Source organism: Polyodon spathula, chromosome 15 (assembly GCF_017654505.1).
Source record: "Polyodon spathula isolate WHYD16114869_AA chromosome 15, ASM1765450v1, whole genome shotgun sequence".
Classification (NCBI taxonomy): domain Eukaryota; kingdom Metazoa; phylum Chordata; class Actinopteri; order Acipenseriformes; family Polyodontidae; genus Polyodon; species Polyodon spathula.
In genome coordinates, this window is record NC_054548.1 from 33,508,724 (window position 1) to 33,531,676 (window position 22,953).

Consider the following 22,953-nt stretch of genomic DNA (forward strand, 5'->3'; position numbering starts at 1 on the left):
CTCTAATTTTCAATAATTGCCAGGTGCAGGTGATAATTAACCAACTAACAATTAAATTAAACAATTTGTTTGGCAGGGAGGCTTTTTAACCCCATCCCTGCCATAAAACAAACATCCTTATGCTTTGCAGGCCCCCTGTCCTGCTACATCCATTACTATATATATATATATATATATATATATATATATATATATATATATATATATATATATATATATATATATATATATATATATATACAGTGCAGTGAAAAAGTATTTGCCCTGTCTGATTTTCTGCATTTTTGCACATTTTCCACATTGAATTTGGTCAGATCTTTTTGTGGGTTGTAGTAGTAGTATATAGAGGAAGTAAAAAGTAATAATATGTGAGCATGGGGAATTGCACTTTATTAATTCACGTGCAGTTGTACCGCGACTCCAATTGAATGATTGATTAGCAATCGAGTCTCGGTACAGCTGCATAAAAGCAGCAGGTTTTCACCAACTCGGGTTGGGTGTTCGGTGAGTGGAGAACAGGATTGGAGAAGAAGGTTAAAATAATAATAATAGTTAATAGTTCAAATATCCGCTCACCGTGTTTGTCTGTGTAGTCCATTTTGTTTGTCTCTTTAATTGGGCGAAAGCGCCGTGTCCTGTGTTTTTGTTTGACAACCTTTTCATTTACTGTTCTGTTCATTCATTAAATGCTGAGTGAAACCAATCGCTCAGCTCCACCCAATTCCACCTCTCTGTTGTTTATTTCCTGGTTCCTGTTTCTGGTCTAATGTCACCCACTACAGCTGTCTTCATGACAGAGCCATATTGTCCAAATGGAGAAAATTTGGGACATTAGTGTCTTCCCAGGAGTGGCCGTCCTGCCAAAATCTTTCCAAGTGCAAGGTATAAGAACCCTAGAACAACATCCAGGGATCTGCAGGCCTCTCTCACCTTGGCTAAGGTCAGTGTTTATGACTCCACAATCAGAAAGGCACTGGGCAAAAATGGGATTCATGGCAGAGTAGCAAGGCGGAAACCACTGCTCACTAAGAAGAACATGAATGCTTGTCTCAAGTTTGCCAAAAAGCTCCTGGATGATCAAGAGTTCTGGAACAATGTTCTATGGACAGTTGAGTCAAAAGTGCCCAACAGGAGTCCTGCATTTTTGCCCAACATGGGTCCTGTTATCTCTGGCGAAAACCAAACATTGCATTCCACAGTAAGAACCTCATACCAATGGTCAGGAATGGTAGTGGCAGTGTCATGATTTGGGGATGCTTTGCTGCATCAGGACCTGGAGGACTAGCCATCATTGTAGGAACCATGAATTCTGCTCTGTATCAGAGAATTCTACAGGAGAATGTGAGGCCATCCGCCCGTGAGCTGAAGCTGAAGCGCAGCTGGGTCATGCAGCAAGACAATGATCCGAAACACACAAGCAAGTCTACATCAGAATGGTTGAAGAACAAGAAATTTAAAGTTTTGGAATGGCTTCATCACAGTCCAGACCTAAACCCCACTGAGATGTTGTGGCAGGACCTGAAAAGAGCAGTTTCTGCTCAAAAACCCACAAATGTCACTGAGTTGAAGCAGTTCTGCATGAAGAAGTGGGCCAAAATTCCTCCATGGCGCTGTGAGAGACTGATCAATAACTACAGGAATCGTTTGGGGGGCGATTTACTTTTTCACATGGGGGCATTGGGTGTTGCATAACTTTCTTTAATAATTAAATGAAATAAGTATCAACATTTTATGTTATTTGTTCATTCAGGGTCCCATTCATCTATTTTGGTTGAAGATCTGATAACATTCAGTGTCAAAAATATGCAAAAATGCAGAAAATCAGACAGGAGGCAAATACTTTTTCACGGTACTGTATATATATATATATATATATATATATAGATATATATATATATATATATATATATATATATATATATATATATATAATGATGACAATGAGGTTTATAAGGGACTAAATACCTACAGAAATACCAAATACCAGAAACTACAGTTCCCAACGACCATCAGGAAACCAGGCAGTGCATGAAGGGGAAAGGCAGTGACTTTAAAAGGCTGCTAGGGAGGAGAGAGGGAGGGGGAGAGAACAGGTGGAACAATCCATAATGCAGCAGGTGAAATTAAAATAGCAGATAAGAAGGGGACACTGCACTCTGCTCGAATCTGCTATATTGAAGAGTGGTGAGCACTAAGGATTACAAACAAAATATCAAACGAGAACGGGATGCTGCACTCTGTTCGAGTTTACCACCTGGTAAAGTGGGGAGCAATAAGGATTACAAACAAAAATATCAGACGAGAGAGGGACGCTGCACTTGGCTCACATCTTACATTGCACGGAGGATTACAAAAACCACCAGACAGAGAACCAACGCGGTGGAACAAAGCATACAATACGGATCCTGTCACAATGAGTACATCGTGTTGTGTTTTGTTCCTGGATGTGTTGTGGTACGGGACTGGTGTGTGTTTCTATAAAAACCCTGGCTGAAGCCAAGGGGGTAGCGGGACAGTAACAAAAAGCTCACAACATACAAGGCCTTTTAAGTGGGGCTTTCCACTACAGGATTTTAGATCCATAAAGAAGGAACCCTGTAAGAAAAGACATATTACGAAATTACGAACAGACCTCTGACTGGTTACAGTTGATGATATTCAATTTGAAGAGCAGTGTTTTTACCTTCACAAAAGGTTGGCTGTGCCATGCAGTTCTGCAAAGGACCACCGGGGCAACAGTAAATACAAACCTAGTAGTAGTGAAGCCAGAGGAACCTGACTCCACAGCACCATCTGCTGGAAGCTCCCCAGTACCTGGAAAGAAAGAAGGGGACACAGCAACAAACCAAGAAAAGGAAAAGGGAAATTGAAGACAACCACCAAGTACTCGCCTGAGTCCCGGTGCAGAGGGTTGCCTCCAGAAGAAGTCCATCCATTACAGAAGAACTGTACTGTGTTCATTTAATGAGTTATTAACTGTGAAGAACTTCTGTGTGTTTAGTTTGTTTAATTTTGAAACTATTAAAGAAACCTATTACGTGCAATTACGGTCTGGATCTTAGCCAGGTCCCAAACTATGTGAATGCACTTGTTTCACTATATATATATATATATAGTCTGTTGTACTTTGCTTGCTATTTTATTAGTGTTGTGTTTTAATTGCACAGGCCTTTTTAATTGTATTTTATCAGTTTTAACACTATTTATGTATGATTAGGGAAGTGTAATGTCTGAGGTAGAGAAGACCATATTGTAAATAGTGCTGACAGGTATAGGGTTCTGTCAGTTAACCCCGTGTACAGGGGAGGGGTAATTGATTGACACCAATCCTGTCTTTGGGCCCAAATAAATTGGGGAACGGCACCAATAGTTACCATACGGTAAGGGAGGCTCCCCACTCATTCCATAGTTGTAATCCCCACAGGATTAGATGGCTGTTAGGAAGAGGCTCCCCACTCATTCTATGAAGTACTGTATGTGTTTGTTTGTTTTCATTGTTTAATAAATCATTGAACTGCATTTTATGGTGGTTGTGTTCCTGTCTGGGCTGATTTGAAGTGGTGTGGCTCCCCTACAGAGTGCTTTGCGGACCCATGTGCAACCTAGACCTATATAAAGAGTTTCTTTTTCAACCTAACGTTCTATATTGTTTTCATGTGCATTGTTAGAACCCATCCTGACGTAGTCGGCTACTTTAAATTATTGCTTTGCTAAGCAAGAGGTGGGTAGGGACCGCTGTCTTTTGTGATGCCTCCTCCCTTCCCGTCATCTTGTGACATAATTAAGGTTGTATCTTTGTAAATGCATATTTATTTGATGTTTTTTTTTCCCTCAAATTGAGGATGGTAAATTTGGGCTGCGCCTTAAATTCGATGGCATTATAAATTCAAAGGCATAAGGCATACAGTGTTCCCCAATTTGCAAAAGAAAAAACAATCACACAATTACTTTTTCATGTTATTGTGTGACATTTTGCATGTCTTTATGAGTTGCAGATTGTATTAAGGATTACTAAAACCAAAACATGTATTACCATACCACCTCCGATTTATAACAAATTATGTGCTTAGGGTTGCTCTTGGCTACGACCATTGCACTTTGACCTTGGGGTTAAACTCTAAATATATTGTTTAAAAAAAGGTCTTGATACCAGGAGATCCCCGGTTCAAATCCCCACCCAGCCATTAAGTCACTGTGTGTGACCCTGAGCAAGTCACTTAACCTTAATCCTTGTGCTCCGTCGTAAAACTGATGTCGTATTGTAAGTGACTCTGCAGCAGCAGTTGATGATGATGCATTAACCCCCTAGTCTCTATAAGATTTTTTGGATAAAAGCATCTGCTAAATGATTGTGAGAAAGGCTGCCTGTGTTTTCTCACTAGCACCTAATCTCCTAAATTAAACAACCACATTAAAGCCAAAGAATTAAACACAGCACTGACAATAAGCGAAAACAAAAATGTACTTACCAGTGTGTTGTCTTGCTGGAGTTTGGTTCCGTGGAGCGTGCAGTCCTTTAATAAAAAAGAAAACAAATTTGTTTAAAAAAAAATGCAGGCCATTTTAACATTTCATGTGAAGAGGTGCCATTCCCATGAAATGTTATGACACTGTATTGTGAAATAAAGCTGAGTTTTTATTGAGTTACAAGCTATGCTTGTAATGCCGTGTATATTTACGTTTTTACATCTAAGGTCATATCACAACGTGGTTTCTCACAAATTACTATTAAAGAACTTAGTCACTATAGTTCACCAATTATGCTATAAACTACAGCAATACATTACCCAATAGTAATTCACAGTTCTAGCTTAATTTTAATTGATTAAATCGTGAATGTTTACTTTCTGTAAAAGTGCACATTGTTTCAAACAAAAAACCACAAACCACGCTGCAACTGTAACTGCTGCCAATAGGTGATTAAACCAGACCTATTGGTTGTTTGTTTGTTTGTTTGTTTTCTTTGTTTCTTTGTTTTGGTGCTTGTCCTGACTGGCCAGTTTAAATAAAATCCTTTTTTTTTTTTTTGGCATCTCTGGTTATTCGATTCCATCCCTGGAACTTTCTGCCTTCTGCCTCGCCACCTCCACTGCTTCCACTGGCAGGAGCAGAGCAGCAGGAGCGGTCACTGCCTCCACCACCTCCATTTCCAGGAGCAGAGCAGCAGGAGCGGTCACTGCCTCCACCACCTCCATTTCCAGGAGCAGAGCAGCAGGAGCGGTCACTGCCTCCACCACCTCCATTTCCAGGAGCAGAGCAGCAGGAGCGGTCACTGCCTCCACCACCTCCATTTCCAGGAGCAGGCAGCAGGAGCTGCCTCTGCCTCCGCCGCCTCCACCAGCAGAGGGTGAATGCCTGCTGGGTCCCCATCCACCAGCAGAAGGTAAATGCTTGCTGGGTCCCCATCCACCAGCAGAGGGTAAATGCCTGCTGGGTCCCCGTCCACCAGCAGAGGTTGAATGCTTGCTGGGTCCACTTCTACCAGCAGAGGGTGAATGCCTGCTGGGTCCACTTCCACCAGCAGAGGATGAATACCTCCTGGTATCACTTCCCCCACCATCACCATCACGAGGAGAGGAGCTGGAGCTCCTCTCCCTTCACCAGAAGAAGGAGCAGGATGTGATGCTGGCATTCCTTAGCAGCCACTGCATAGTCTGCTGAGGGGAGCATGGCAGAGCAGCAGCCACGCAGAGGGCTAGCACCGCCACCGCCGCAGCCACTGCCACAGTGGCCAACCACAGCACCAGAACTGGTTCTCCGTCATCGCTCGGCGATGCCCTCGCATCATCTCTCGGGGATGCCTGACTCACTTCGCCCAAGGATGCCTGCTGCTCCGCATCACCAGGGGTTGTCTGTTGCTCCACATCGCCTGGGGCTGACTCTGTCTCCACATTGCCTGTGGAACCACCGGTGGCAGGGTACTAGGGAGAAGTGGAGCTCCGATTGCTGCCTCTATGGCCAGGGGCTTCCCTCCTGAGTTCTCCTACCGAGGGTCCGCTGCTGCTGCCATTGCCTCCAGAGGGTCAACTGCTGCTGCCATCGCCTATGAAGCTGCCAGCTATGGAGCTGCCAGCTATGAAGAAGGGAGGAGAGGTCAGGAGACCACCTTCCCCCGCAGCACTTTCGCTACAGGTAATTTGGTAGCTGGAGCCCCACAAGAGGGAGCTACCAGCTACAGAGAAGGTGGGGGTGGTCAGGAGACCGTCCCCACAGACAGCCATGCAGTTTCCAGGATTGCCTTGGCCGGTACAACTGTTGGGGTGGGAGTTCGCCTCCCGATGGTCCGCTGATGCCTTCGCCAGGGGTCGCCATCAGCTCTGCTTGGCCGCAGGGGTCAGTGTGGCCGGAGCCCCATTGGAAGGAGCTGCCGGCTAGGTAGAATGGGGGAGAGAGACCACCTCCCCCTGCAGCAATTTCGCTGCAGGAGTTCTTATGTCTGGAGTCCCACAAGATGGAGCTGCCAGCTGAGAAGGGGGGAAAGGTCAAGAGACAACCTTCCTCAGCAGCCTTTCCGCTATGGGAGTGGACCACCATCTTGACAGCCGTGCCACTACCAGCAGGGGAGCTGACAGCATTTTCAGCCATGGGCCCAGTGAAGCCTCTTTCCGGCCCAAGACTTTGACCTGGACTGCTGTATTTTTAAGAGGGGAGGTGGCTGTTGAGGCCAGGTGTGCTTTGCACAAGGGGGGGGGGGGGGGGGGGGTATATGTGGCAAAGTGCCCCGCCCCTGGGCTATTTATTTGTGTTGTATGTTGCGTGTAGCATGTTAATGTTGGTGTTTTGTAATTGGTACACAGGGATATAATATGGGTTATGTATACAAATTATTTAAATTGTATATTTGTATTTAGGCACGAGGATTGCACAGCACTTTACGTCAGGTAAAATTAATAATATGTGAGCACAGGGAATTGCACTTTATTAATTCACGTGCAGTTGTACCGAGACGCCAATTGAATGATTGATTAGCAATCGAATCTCGGTACAGCTGCATAAAAACAGCATGTTTTCACTCACTCTGGGTTGTGTGTTCGGTGAGTGGAGAACAGGTGTGGAGAGGAGAAAGTAAAAAAGTAAATTAAATTCAAGCACATAATTGCTATTTCGTGCTGGAAGGACCAGCACGATACTTGTGTGTTTGTTCAGACTCACTGTGTTTTGTTTGTTTGTTCGTCCGCTATTTGTTTAGTGTTAATCCGTTTTGTTTGTCTATTTATTTTGGCTTCAAGTGCTGTGTTCTGTGTTTTGTTTGTCATTCAACCTTTTATTTACTGCTCTGTTTAATTATTAAATGCTGAGCGCAACGAAGCGCTCAGCTTCACCAAACTCCACCTCTGTTTATTCTGTGTTGGTTCCTGGTTCTGGTCTGACGTCACCCACTACAGCCATCTTTGTGACAGGCTGGTACAGACTAATATTCACAGGTAATGCCAGACTCTGAACTGGAGAAGGATCACAGGGATGTTTATACAGGTAAATATACAGAAAGTTTAAATCAGACTAAAATAATAGAACATATTAAAAATGCCAGCAATATCGGTTTAAAACAAGAAAAAATCCTGCTAAGAGAAGGAAGCACCAAGCTTGTTACAATCTACAATACATAGTTAACGAGTGGATTTGGCCAAACTCCAACTCCAAGCGTATACCGCAGATAGAAACAATAATTATACAATAATCTGCTCAAATAATTAAAGCAGACTTAAAAGACTTTCTATGCACAGTTGTTCATTCTAAGCAGTGACCAAAGAAACAGGACCTCTAGCTTCTTATCAGAACCACATAGATTTCTTTGTATTGAGATCAGAAAAGTAAACTCCAACCGCGCTTCCTCCTCAGCGGTCATTCGCTCGCTCTCTCTATCTCCCACAAACTGCCAGGGTACAAAAAGTTTTAAAACGTGTTACTTAAGTAAAAGTTTTGGGAAAAAATGTAATTAAATAAAAGTCAAAGTATCCTTCTAGAAACTACTTGAGTAAAAGTACAAACATTCATATCTACTCAAGTATCAGAAGTAAAAAGTAGCTGCCCTTAAATTCCGCCTATGGAAATCCACCTGAAGAAAACCCCCATCCTGCAGACCTCCAGGATGTATTCGTTTCTGCTATTATTGACCTTTTCCTGCTTGATGGAAGAAAATCTCAGTTCTTATTGTACACACACTCTGAACACAGTCTGTCAATGTCTACTTCCCAGCTGTTCTTACTGTATCTAGTTAAATTTAGAATAGCAAATAAAGTAAAATAAACTCAATCGAAAATGGTGTTAATCAGCGGCTATAGCAACTACTCTATGGTTTTATTCACAAGTTTTAAAACACATAGATGCAGAATGACATTCAATAAATAACTTTATTTCAACAGATCACCAGCAACACAGACATGGTGCCTTTACCATAACGAACACTTTGCAAAACAGGGTACGAGCAGCTGCTACGGTACCGTATTAAATAGTTATTTATGCCACAACTAGCAGTAGCCTACAGGGTCCACCGCTTGGTTTAAACCAAAGAGTCTGAACAGACCACGGATGTTTTTTGAGAAATTACTCCATTACTTATGAAATACTGAGGTAAATGCTTAGCAACTAAAACTAGTTCTTCATAAAATCAGGATAAACCTTAACATGCTTTTTAAATTTGGTTTAACGTATCCATATTCTAAAAGCATTTGAGCCCTCAGGAGCTTTCTCGCCTTCGACTCGGGCAGGTAACTGCACAAAGTGGGCATTATCACAAGATTAGGCTCACTCCTTTGGGCTCAAATGCTTAATTTAAATCTCAAACCAGGAATTTAAATTTTAGTCACAACCTTTATCTATCCATAAATAAAACACAATTCATGAAACAATTATAAGATCAAATGTTTAAAAATGTGAAATCCTGTTTTGAAACTGCTTGTAGATTACTCTTCTAAACTGCTAATGCATCCTCTGCAGCTAAACGTTGTGTTTGTTCATTGGTTATTTTAAAAATCAAAACGATCTCTGGTTGGGCATCATTATAATATATCATCATCAAAGCAAGCAGACACTGAACACGTGGGTTTGCTTTACCCAATCAGAATCCTGGCCAGCGCAAGCATCAGTGTGCTGAAAGAACAAGTAACAAGATGCTTCTGGGAAATGTAGTGGAGTAAAAAGTACAATATTTTCTAAACAAAGTATCCCAGAACTAAAGTACAGATCCCAAAAACAAATACTTAAGTACTGTAACAAACTACTTCTACTTTGTTACTTTGTACCCCTACAAACTGCTGCCTGCAGAGACTATAAAGGTTAAAGCATGTGAGCGCAGGATTTGCTAATCAAGTACGCAATAAGAATGATTAGTTGGCTTCCTGCATAGCAAGAAATGCAATGCTAAAGTGAAATGGCAAGCCTTTTTCTAAGTGTTACACTTGAAATATGTAATACTTGTCTGTGGATTCGTGAATCAACAATACTACCCTGCACTCCCCTTCTCTTTAAAGCCACACAGCTGCTTCAGTTAGAAGATTCATAGGATTAATCAATCAAAAGATCAAAGGGTGACGTTACAGAAATGTTTCAATTAACGGTACAGAGGGTAGCTGACATTGGACTGCCATGCTGTCTGCTTTATTATTATTATTATTATTATTATTATTATTATTATTATTATTATTACTACAATGATTACTTAAATTGCTTATGAGGGGTGCAGAGATTGTAAAGCTTCCCTATTTTGCATTAGTCGAGTTTCAGAATTTTATATCTGTCGGACTGGGAACTGTGTTCAGAACCACAAAACAGAGTTTGGGGAAAGTGATAATTATTGTTTATTTTTGTCTGGAAGCATAAACATTTAGGAAAACTGTTTTAATGATAATTCCTGTTGGTATGTAATGCATGGGTGTGGTAAAGTGATGAGTAGATACAGGTGAGTGCAGTGCAGGTACAAATCACACAGACAATTACGAACAGGTGCAACGGTGTTTATTGAAATGGTTTACAATGTCCACAGCCTTATGGTGAATACCTGTAAATAATAAATGATGGAAGTGATTCATTGGCGTGTATCACTTCAGTTTATATAATCTCACGGGTTTGACCCGCAACCAAAAGTCCAGTTTTATCACCCACACAAAACACAAAGACACAGACACGGTTCCTATGGTGCGTGAATTAAGTGATTGTGGTGAAAAGACCACAATTCCTAGTGGAATTTAAGTACTGGTGTCTGGGTTTAATGCTGGCCTGTGGTTGCAGCTTCTGATCGTGCTAGTAATCTTGGCTTTTACCCACTCCCAAAAATATTTTTGATAACTATAATTGACACGTTCACACTTGTTTTGGACTACTGACTGATTGCGGCTGTGATGAATTTAGTTTTACATATTTTTTGCTCTGTCCTTTCTGGTCTTTCTAATGGTTTTTACACTAATATAGACCTATATTGTATATAAGATGTAAATTAAACAAAGTGGCCCTGAATATCAAAGCTTTGCCGACTGTCGGGTAGGGCTTTTTGGCAGGGTTTTAACTTTCCGTCAATTTTTCAAAATGGACAGGAAGGATGAGAACAGTCAAAAAACCCCAATTCCAATAGTATGAGGAATGTTATGCAAATGAAGTGGGTACCTAATTAGCATGCACAAATCAAAAGGGTTAATGTGGTTGGATTGAGTATTTTCCATCTAAAATGGTTCTGCCTGTTTGAAAGAGATGGGAACCTATTTCAAACAGGCTACATCTAAAATAAACTACCTGTTTGGACCATACAGAAGAGCAAGTGCTACGAAGATATCGAATTCAGAAGGCTATGATATTGAGAGGATTTAGAGCCAAGCACCCTTAGTGCTCAAGCCAGTATCATTCACAGCCGTGTCATTATTTGCCACAGTTGTTTTTATGATATCCTATTACACACTCACTTGTTATTAATTTCCATAAAGTGAAACCTGGTATGGAGAATATTTTATGCCAAAATGAAAAATAAATAGATCAACCAAAAACTGTGTACATGAAGCTATAATTTAGTTAAGACAGAACATAAATTCAAACTTTCTTTGTTCTTATGTTCTTATAACCTTTATTTCTGCACTCCTGCGTTTCATGCTTTGTGAGAATCTTTAATAAACATGGACAGAAAGGTACATGAATGCGCAGCCCCATATGTGTTACATGACTGCAGAAAATTACATTTTAAAACCAAAAACCACCAAAATAACCGCTGCTGGGCTTCTAGTGTTAATAAGGGAGCTATGGGTATCTGCAACAACAAATCCCTGGGAGTCAGCATCAAAGGACCCCCAGATGATGAGATCCTGGCTGCAGAGGCGGCAATAGCAGCACTGAAATACCCTCGGGCGGCGGTGAACTGGCATCCCCATAGTATGGCGAGCAGGCGACAACGAGCAGGAGGCAACCCCAGGCGATGCAGAGCAGAAGGCAACCCTGAGTGGAGCAGGCATGGCATCCCTGGTGATGGTGAACAGGCTTCTCCAGTTGATGCAGGCTGTGCACCCCCAGGTGGTGCAGAACATGTAGCCCCAGGCGGTGCATGACAGGACAGGAGCAGTCACTTGGAGGTAACAGCAGGTGTGGACCCTCGAAAGGCAAAGGCTGGAGCTGACCCTCGGGAAGCAAAACCAGGAGGGGAAACCCCGGCCAAGAAGGTAGCAGCGGGAGCTCCACTTCTTCTGCAGGTGAGTCAGGACCAGTCATGGTGCTGGGGTTGGCCACTATGGCAGTGGCCAGGCTATTTTCCGCCATGCTCCCCTAAGCAGCCTATGCAGTGGCTGCTGAGGAACAACAGTGTCATGTCCTGGTCCTTCCTCGGTTGAAGGGAGAGGCAGCTCCTGCTCTTCTCCTCCTGGTGGTGGATTTAGAGGTAACTCCTGCTCCTCCGCCTGGCTCTCAGGGTTGCAACGGTTCCATCCCCTCTGGCTCTCGGGATGGCAACGGTTCTACCCCCTCTGGTGGCAGAGGCGGGAACAGCGGCCCATCTCTCTCTGAAGGCAGGATCGGCAAATCTCCCTATATCTTTGGAGACAGGTGCGGCTCTCCCTCGGTCACTAGAGACTGCTGCAGCTCTCCCTCGGTCACTGGAGACTGATGCAACTCTCCCTCGGTTGCTGGAGACTGGAACAGCAGAACATCCTTCCCAGATGACAGTGGCGGCAACAGCAAGATGTCTTTCCCTGTCGGTAGAGACAGGGACATCAAGCAGTCTCCCCCTGGTGACAGAGCTGGAAACAGCGGGGCTTCTCTGGTGCAATTCCCTCTCAATTTCTCAGTCTGGGCAGCGGGATGTTGGGTGGTCGCCCTCCCTACAGTCCAGACACCACCAGTTCAGCTCCTCCTCTCATAGGTTATGGATGCTTGGGCTTCCCCCTCTTGGGAACTGGATGCTTGGGCTTCTCTCTCGTGGGCTCTGGAATAAGCACGGCACCACCCGCTGAAACTAGAAATGGTGGAGTCCCTCCCATGTCTGCAGCCAGGTAATTAAGCACCATGGCTGCAATGTCCTGGAAGGACTGGGTGGTGCTCCTTCTCCCAAGCTTTCCAACGCTTCCCATCTCGAGCCCACTGGGAGGTCCCTCTTCTGCCAGTCCCAAATCTGCCTCAAGGACATCTGCTCCGGCAGCACACAGGTCAGGCATAGAAACACCTCAACCAGTCATGCCTGACTTCTTCACCAGTTGGCCTGTAGAACATCCTGGCACTCCTTCCATTGATGATCCCCCTTCCTGCATCCGGTGCACCCGGGGAACAGGTTTGCTGGGTCCTCTGGCTGCTGCTGCTGTTGCTGCTGGGGAGGTTGCTTCTGCTGCAGATGCTGCTGTCTCCTGTGGCTACTCCGCTGTACTACTCCTGGCCTGACTCCTTCAGAAGCGTTGTTCCAATCCCATGATGCCACCACGTGTGACAGGCTGGCTTGTGGGGTGACATCAGACCAGAAAGAAGAACGTATTCTGGGGCAAAAGTATGCTGTTGCGCTGATATTTATTCAAAAAAAGTTTAACTTTTTCAAACACAAAATAAAAGACAGATGGGCTCCACAAAATATAAATAAAAAAATAAACATAATGAGTACCTTTGTGGACAAATAGGTATCATTCGTTTTTCTTGCTGTTCTTTCTCTCTCTTTCTGTTTGTTTCTCTCTTCAACATACTCCACCCAGACAAAGGATTTCTCCTGGCTTTTATAGTCTGTCTCCAGCCACATTCTCACATGTATTTCTGGCAGTGAGGAATTTAACCCCCTCCCTGCCGATTCAAAACAAACAATAGCAAAATACTAATAAAAAGAAACAAATTTATATATATATATATATATATATATATATATATATATATATATATATATATATATATATATATATATATATATATATAAATACGTGGCAGGAAATCGCATTGCAGTGACGTCAGGCCAGAATGAGGAACAACAACAGACAAGTAAATAACTGCAGTTCAAAGGCGCAGCACATGCGTTTATTAAATACAAAAATGAATACAATATTTAAACAAAACAAACACTGCTCAAAGAGCACAGAAAATAAAAGGGGTAAATAAATAAATCTGGAACACAAAATAATAAACTCCAGGTCAGGCTGGGGAAATCGCCTTCACTGTTCCTGTGTAGTTTTTTTAGTTTTAAATGACTGCCTCTCACTCTCTTTCCTCCTCTCAAACACCCATCATGAGCAGGGAAAACTGCAGCGTTTTATACAGGTGACCTTCACAGGTTTTTAAGTGGATGGGGCTTCCCATCAATGCTGCAAAAACATATACAAAAACAATAACAGACATGGCGCTTCGCCGTCATATACAAATATACAATAAACACAAATAAATAAATCATAATACAAAGCACAAAACAAACTGCACAGGGGCGGCGGGGGGGACCCCGTTCTAAAAATAAATACTGTACAGGGCTGCTCTAATTAAATTGCATTAGCAAACAGCACAGCAAGTAGTAGAGAAAGTTACACATGTGAACTGATTAATAACACTTTGTTGTTAACCCATTCCGGCCCAGAAGTGTTTTTTTTTTTTTTCCCACCAAAAAGCTTCTGGAACGGTTCCGAAGGTGCAAAGACGATGAAAACTATACATTACAGGTATACATTATAATTATACATTATAATGCATGTATAGGTAGGAGCAGCTGGCAGAACCTTGTTTAAACTCAATTTTGAGGGGTATGTTTTCTTGACCATTTCAAAACTAATCAAATGGCATTTCAGTGCTCTGTGTTTGTTTCCAGACACAATAATTATTTAATAAATTGCTCACAAACAATTATGAATTTGCATCATTTGACTGATCATTTATGTTCAGAACCCTCCTTCCATGTGAACTGTTATGCACAGTACATACAGTATAGTGAATACACTCGGGTAGGTGCATTTGAACAAAAAGGCAGTGCTTAAAAGGGTTTTTCTATTTTTTATTTTTTTTTGTACGTGATTTACTGCAGCGTTTTGTTTACATATTGAAATCCCTACTTAATGAAGTTACAAGTATCTGAGAGATCATGTTCATGATTATTAGGTTATTATCGTGTTTATATTAAGTGATGAAATGGTTGAATCGATTGTAAGGAAATGTGCCATTCTCTTCTTAATGACGCCATTTGAATCACTGCATTTTTTTGTGAAAACAGAAAAATATAATGAGAAATAAATATTTCTCTCACACAATAATACAGTGATACAATTAACTGAATTATACAAACCATCTCATAATATTGGCTGAAGTCAAAACGAGACTAAAATAACTCCAGCCACAGCTATTACAGCCTCGGTGGAGAGCACAAAGTCAGCCAACTTACGTTGCTTAATCCCTGGGAAGGGGTGACTCAAGCCTCCAGCTTCACGTGGGGCACAAGACAGCTTCAGGATGCAATAAACTAATACAGTGATTATTTGTAAAATCACACAATGTGTAAAACACAATAGATGTGAACATTTTTCACAGAAAAAAGTAAGCCCGGCTCCCTCTTACTTATTTGAATAGACTCCTCCTGTCAGGTCAGTTCTTGAAAAGAAAAATGCCATTGAGTTCTGTGCGTGCCGTCCTTTTATGCCCTCGGGGGTGGGCCATGATTGCATCACAGAGGCTCTGCGGGCAGCTTTGATATATTTATTCAAGTTTCGGGTCTTAAAGAGGTTACATTCGGTAATGGTTACATGTCATACTTGAAGGAGAACTACAGTACATTGATAGTTTGATGAAGAATGTTCCATTCTGAGTGCCAGAAGTCATTGTAAATATAGCCATTGTCACAATTTATTTTTCTTTCACACTTATCTTCATTTTCTCTTAGGTTGAGGCATTTATTTACTACAACACTATGGGCCCTATTTTGATGGAAATGCAAAGGGAGAGTCACAAAACAATGGAAACCTTTAATACAAAGGATCCAAAACTCTTGTTAAAGCAGTCCATATGGAACTCTTTACAGGGCTGTAACACACAGAAATGGGGAAAGGAAACCAAATACTTCCATCAGCTTATAACACTGTGGCAAGATGAATGGGCTTTACCTCAGTGAAAGTGAACAACATTATTAGTCAGTCTGTGAGATTGATGTTCTGTATCTCGTCTGCTAGATGTTACGATTAGAGAGAAGCAGTTTAGTGTAGCCTCCTGGTGACAGAGGTGGGAGCAACGTGTAGTCTACCCTTGTTACAGGTGACTGGTGTGGTTATCCCTAACTTGCAGGTGCTGGTGCGGCTCTCTCTCACTTGCAGGGGACTGGTGCAGCTCTCCTCGTGCTGGAGACAGCAGCGTTGGCTCCTCTCCAAGGGTGGTGGAGACAGCGGGGGGGCTTCTCCTGATGAGACCAGAGATGGTGGGACCCCTCCCATATCTGCAGCCAAGTGGTTGAGCACCATGGCTGTGATGTCTCGGAAAGACACAGGGTGGTGTTACTGTTCCCAGGTTTCCCCATGCTCCCTATCTTGGGCCCACAGCAGGTTAATCACCTTCGGGGGTCTCTTTTCAGGCTGTTAGCCAGTCCCAGATCTCCCTCGATGGTGTCCCTCAATGGTCCCCCCATCTGGGCGCTGGACTCTCGTGGTCTCCCCCGCATGGGAGCTGGATGCTCACTGACAAGCTGGCATAGGGGCATCCAGACCAGTCGTGTCCCACTTCCTCACATCACCCGCACCAGCTTGGTGGCACCTCAGAGCAGTCCCTCCAGCGGTGATTCTCCTTTCCGCACCAGATGCACCAAAGGAACAGGTTCTCTGACTCCTCTGGTCGCTGTGGCTGTTGCTGCTTGGGCGACGGGAGCAGCAATCTACCATCCCCTGCTGGTTGTGAAGGCGACCCCTGCTCCTCCCTCTCCTGATGGACAGGGCAACGGGCCACATAGTGCTCACCTCCGCAGATTGGGCATAGTTGGGGTAGCTGTACAAGGGGTACCAGGGACAGTTGGTACTGGAATACCCTGGCCTAGTGCAGCAGTAATATCTGAGCTGCTGTTCTTCCAGTTGGTGTTGTGGCTGCTGCCTTCTGCTGTTCTTTTATTTTTAATCCAGTACCTGCTCTGGCCTGAGTCCAGGAGGCGCTGTTGTCTCGGTTCTGACACCACGTGTCACAAAGATGACTGTAGTGGGTGACGTCAGACCAGAACCAGGAAACAACACAGAATAAACAGAGAGGTGGCGTTTGATGAAGCTGAGTGCTTCGTTGTGCTCAGCATTTAATAATTAAACAGAGCAGTAAATAAAAGGTTTGAAAGACAAACAAAACACATGACACGGCACTTGAGGCCAAAATAAATAGACCAACAAAACAGATTAACACTAAACAAATAGCAGACGAACAGACAAACAAAGCACGGCGAGTCCAAACAAACATACAAGTATCGTGCTGGTCCTTTCAGCACAAAATAGCAATTATGTGCTTGAATTTAATTTAATTTACTTTTTTACTTTCTCCTCTCCAGACCCGTTCTCTACTCACCGATCACACAAACCCTGAGTGAAAACATGCTGCTTTTATGCAGCTGTACAACTGCACGTGAATTAATAACGTGCAATTCCCCGTGCTCACATATTATTAATTTTACCTGCACGTGAACTGCTGTGCAATCCTCATGACTAAATATAAACATGCAAGTTAAATCACTTGTGTTCATAACCCATATTATATCCCTGTGTACCAACTGTGTACCAACTACAGTACACCAACATTAACACACCAACATTAACACACAACATACAACACAAATAAATAGCCCAGGGGCGGGGCACTTTGCCACACAGCCACATCCAAGATTTGGGTCCCACGTGTGTTTATGAATTTATTTGTTATATTGCTGTGACAGACAGAAAATAAATCTAGATGGGGCGACTCAGTGGTAGGTACGAACTGCAAGTCGTCCATTTTGGAGAAAGAGCATAGCTGCTAAACAAATCCATTGTGATGAGCTGCAGGGCATGCAGTGATTGGCTAGACCGTAGAGATTGGATAGACTGCAGAGATTGGCTAGACCGCAGTGATTGGATAGACTGCAGTGATTGGATAGACTGCAGCGTTTGGATAGACTGCAGTGATTGGATAGACCGCAATGCCAGGCTGATCACAGGCAGGAGTTTGGCAGTACACAACCGGCGCAGCCCCTTACGCTAGAGTTACTAATTTATTTCCTTTCCTGCTTTGCCATTTTGTGTTTCATTAATGAAAAACAATACACTCTTTTTGTTGTTCTTTGGAGTGTCCTGTGGAGGACGCAGTAGTTAATTAAACAGCAGAAAGTCTTTCTTCTTTCTTTCTTTTTTTTATATATAGTGCCTTACAGTAGACCACCATCACAAAGCACAAATAATGAGCAACAAGCTGCTGGTAAATAATTGTATTGAAACAATGAAAAGTTTGAATATTGTGTGCAAATGTGGCACAATAAACCTGATGCTAGAAGGAGTAGCAACATAAAACTGTGTTTCCTCTATTTATTTCAATTCAGTTAATCCCGCTATACACAGCCCGTCCCGACCCATCTCATTCGAGTATGCACAGATTCTGCTTCAGTTCTGCTCAGTTTTGATTTGACGTCACAATTAAGTTTTTCCTGACTGGGTGTCACACAACGCAAAGACTGAATTACTGACCACAACCAGATACTGGTGATTACTATGTATGCAAATGTAATTAATACTGCCCTGTATACATTTTTGTATTAAGTTAGCTCAACATAGCGACTCTCATATTATGCATGGCATCATATGCTGATTAGACAGCGGAGACAGCAACGCGAAGCAACCAAAAGAAGCGCTTAGCCTCTTAATTTAGCTATTGACCATTCAGACCGTGCAAACATTTCAGGCAGTGTTTGACTTTTTGTATAGTTTGTCTACTACACTTTAGCCTGTGGTAAATAAAATCCAACCTGTTGATTTTTATTTGACTTTGGCATTTTTTTCTCAGCTTGCGGATCTAGTGGCTTGTGATTTGTGACCTATTGCAGATCGACGCACCGGTTACTTCTGTTTTAGCCAAGCAAGAAAATATAGGCTGCCAGGAGACTGACAACACTATGTAACACAATTATACTTACAGTATAATTGTAAATCTCAAAAAACTACTCACTTCTAAATCTTTTGTAGTCATCTTTGTATTACTTTAGTATAAATACATGTTAATTTGGATTCATATGTTGTTTTAGTCACTTTATGTGAACGAAAGACACACATTTGCCTGTTTTCTCATTGGAAATAGTGATATTTTGAAATTTACCAGTCCTGGTCACAAAAGCAAAGTTTGTGGGGAATAATAGCCATTTTCTATACTTTTGAGGCATAAGCAATTAGGAAATAATACTTACTACCCAGGAACAAAAAAAAAAAAAAAAAAAAATTGTTACACAGTGTAATAAAAAGGTAAATTGATCATTTTCCTTTGATTAGTAAACATTATTCCTAGTAGCTGTATTACCTGTAAGTTGTGTACCCTTGCTTCATTGTTTGTTAATACCAAATCCAGACAAAAAAAAGCCATAGCTTCAAATTAGGTTACATGTTTAAGTTATGTAAATGTAGGACCTTTTTTTGTGTCATTTTTAAAAGCCAGCAGAAGTGCACATTTTTTCATTTAAATGCTTCGGTTTGCTTTTCCTTATAATGAATCTATTTTTATGTAACTTTCATAATCGGTAAGAAAATGTCTCGGTACTGCTAAATGTACCACCTCCAAGCCACCCAGGCATTGTCTTTCTTCTGGATGTCTTTGTAGTCGTAGTTTGCAATCATATAATAATGGATACTGCTGCACCTCATAAATGAACTTTTCATTATCATTGCTACATTCTGCGTCTTTCCCTAAATTCACTTTTCTGCTGTATGGTGGGCCATTCAAAAAGAGACTGAAAGCAGCTCACAGATTTATAAAGCTTGAAATGTTGTATTGCTTTCTGTGACAGGATGACAGAGGGCTGAGGCTCAGAGACAATATAAAGTTAAAAACTAAAGGTCTTTATTTAAACAAAATAATCAAAGAAACAGGCACAAGGGCCAAAAGAAAGAGGTTCAAACACAAATAATCAAAATGAACTTACAAAATAAACAGTCAAGTTCCAGGTCTTTTAACACCAAACAATAAAACAAGCAAAAATGCCTTCTTTCTTCCCAAACACAAAACTCTCCAACACAAAGCAAACTCCCAAACAAAAGAACACACCTCCAGCCAGGGCCTCTCCCCTGGCTTTTATCCCCTGTGGCTGGAGCCCAATTAATCAATAATCATTCAATTAGAGCTCCAGCCACATTCTCACATGTTTTCCTGGCAGGGAGAAATTTAACCCCCTCCCTGCCAGTTCCAAACACATTCATATAGACGGGGCAGTTCCCCGTCACATATCTCCCCCCCCCCCCCCCCCCCCCCCCCCCCTTTGTGCCAAGCACACATGGCCCCAACGGCCACCTCCCCCCTCAAGTCCCAAAATTATTTGTCCAGTCCTGGGATGGGGAGACGTCCGTGGTCCATGGGGGCAGCCAAGGTGGAATATCTTTTTCCCCATCTGACGTCCTCCCAGCGGGACTGAACCCTCGTGACCGGGCTCCCTCTGGTGGCGGAGGCGGGAATGGCGGCCCGGCTCCCTCTGGACCCCCTGGCCCCTCCGGCGACGCTGGTGACGCTGGACCTCCTGGCGACGCCGGACCCCCTAGCTCTCGGGACAGTAGTTCTATCCTCTCTAACTCTCTGGACAGCAGCACCTTCCCCCTGGGCGATGGCAGGCCAACAGCGACCCCAGGCAACAGTGGACCAGCAGCGACCCCAGGCAACGGCGGACCAACAGCGACCCCAGAAGAAAGCACACTGAGAATTTCTCTAGGCGATGAGGGTAACCCCAGGCGATGCGGGCAGGCAGGCAACCCCAGGCGATGCGGGCAGGCAGGCAACCCCAGGCGATGCGGGCAGGCAGGCAACCCCAGGCGATGCGGAGCAGTTGGCCTCCCGAGGAGATGGAAAACCAGCGTCCCTAAGTGAAGTGGTCAGAGCATCCTTGGGCAGTGTTGTGCCTCTTAGCCGCCGGGCAGCTTGTCTCCGCACTCCCCTCAGCAGCTGGTACAGAGGCTGGGAGGGACCTCCAGCATCTTCTGCTGGCGGTGAAGGAAGAGACAGCGCCCGCTGTTCCCCCTCTGCTAGCGGTGGAGGAAGAGACAGCTCCGGCTGTTCCCCCTCTGCTTGCGGTGGAGGGAGAGACAGCGCCCACTGTTCCCCCTCTGCTGGCGGTGCAGGGAGAGACAGCTCTGGCTGTTCTCCCTCTGCTGGCGGTGGAAGCACCAGCAGGCACTCTTCCCCTACTGGTGGAGGTGGGAGTGACGGGTAGTCCTCCCCCAAGGGTGGAGGTGAGACCAGCAGGTAATCCTCCTCTGCTGGTGGTGGTGGTGGGAACAGCCTGTATTCTTTCCCTGCGGGTCCCTTCATCCCTGGGCCTGTAGGCTTCCCCTTCTTGGGCCGTGGACGCAGCAGCTCCTCCCACTCGGGCCGTGGACGCATCGACGACTCCCGCTCGGGCTCCTCCCCCTCAGGCTGTGGACGTTCGGGCTCCTCCCTCTCAGACTGTAGACGTTCGGGCTCTTCCTCTCTGGGCTCTGGGAGCGGCGGCTCCCCCTCTCTGGGCGACAGCAGTGGCTCCACCCCCATTTCTTCAAGGTGGGGGATATCTCTCATGTCTGTCGCCAGGTATGCCAGGATCATGATGAATATTTCCTGGAGGACCCCTGGTGATGCTCTCTCTCCCACTCCTCCCACCTCTCCCCATCTCGATGCCACAGCGTGTTGATGGAGATTGGAAGGTCGTGGAAGAGGTCTGCTCCAGGGTGCACTAACCACTCCCAGATCTCCAGTGATGGTTGTATTGGTGGGGTGGCTGTTGAGGATGGGGTTGGTAGATGCTCCTGGTCTTCCTTGCCACACCAGGTGCACCACGGGAACAAGCTCGCTGGGTCCTCCCACAGGGCTTGGGTTGGTAGTGGCAGCTGCTGCTGCTTCCTCTACCTCTGCCTTTTGCCCATTCTGCTCAACAACTTTTCAAAAATTCCCAAAAAATTCAAAAAAAAAATACTGATCTGAGCCTCTACGTGGCACTATCTCGTTTCTGACACCAAGTGTGACAGGATGACAGAGGGCTAAGGCACAGAGACAAGGTAAAGTAAAAAACTAAAGGTCTTTATTTAAACAAAATAATCAAATAAACAGGCACAATGGCCAACAGAAAGAGGTTCAAACACAAATAATCAAAATGAACTTACAAAATAAACAGTCAAGTTCCAGGTCTTTTAACACCAAACAATAAAACAAACAAAAAGGCCTTCTTTCTTCCCAAACACAAAAACTCTCCAACACAAAGCAAACTCCCAAACAAAAGAACACACCTCCAGCCAGGGCCTCTCCCCTGGCTTTTATCCCCTGTGGCTGGAGCCCATTTAATCAATAATCATTCAATTAGAGCTCCAGCCACATTCTCACATGTTTTCCTGGCAGGGAGAAATTTAACCCCCTCCCTGCCAGTTCCAAACACATTCATATAGACTAGGCAGTTCCCCATCAAACTCTTCATCTTTATTTCTCATGGAAATGACAAAAATAAATCCAGAGGAGACTGTTTAACTCGTCCTAGAAAGTACATTAAATGTAAATCTACCTTTTTCTTGGAGACAGTTTTGTAGGATAGTCACAGCCCATTTAGAAGCCTTTTTTCTGTGTGTGTGTTTTTTTTTTCCATTTTCAGTCAACGAGTTGTTTCCGTTGTGGTTCACTGTGCCGTTTCTGGTTTTTTTTGGAATTGCTGGTACTTTGTCCGGGTCAGGAAATGAATCTTCATACCATTCTTCAACAGTTTTTCAATTAAAAGATGTACGGGTTACTTATAGATATTAAATGTTACAGAATTAGGACAGGTAAGTGGCAGAAGAATTTAAATCAAAGGTGATGTGTCTGTTGAAAGGTTGTGCGGGATTAATGTATGTCTGCTAGAACACAGCTAACCAATCAGGGAGTAGGATTTTTCCAAGCAGGTTTATAATTGTTTTTATATGGTAGTAGGCCTGGTGTATATTAAATGTTTATTTTTGTCCCATTCTTGATACATTATGGTTATACCTAGAGACTCTGTATACTTTCCTAAAAATACATGTTTATAAACATGAGTTTAAATTGGGGCAATAGTAAGTAGGGTTTAGTAGTTTATGAATTTGCTTGCTGCTCGTTCAATGTGATGACTTAGTTGATATTATTTCTTTGGTAGGACAAAAAATAATGCCTACCTGGCTCCTCGGATTCATTTAGTCACATTATTAATTTGTCTGCTTATCACCTTGTTATAAATGGTGTGTTTGGCCCATTATATTAAATTAGGGTATTCTAAACAAACTGCCAATATGCTACATGTGTAAAATATGATATTTGCAGGTACATTAAAATTGAATAACATGAGAAACTTATTTTTAGCAAACCTTTCTGTGACATATTTTG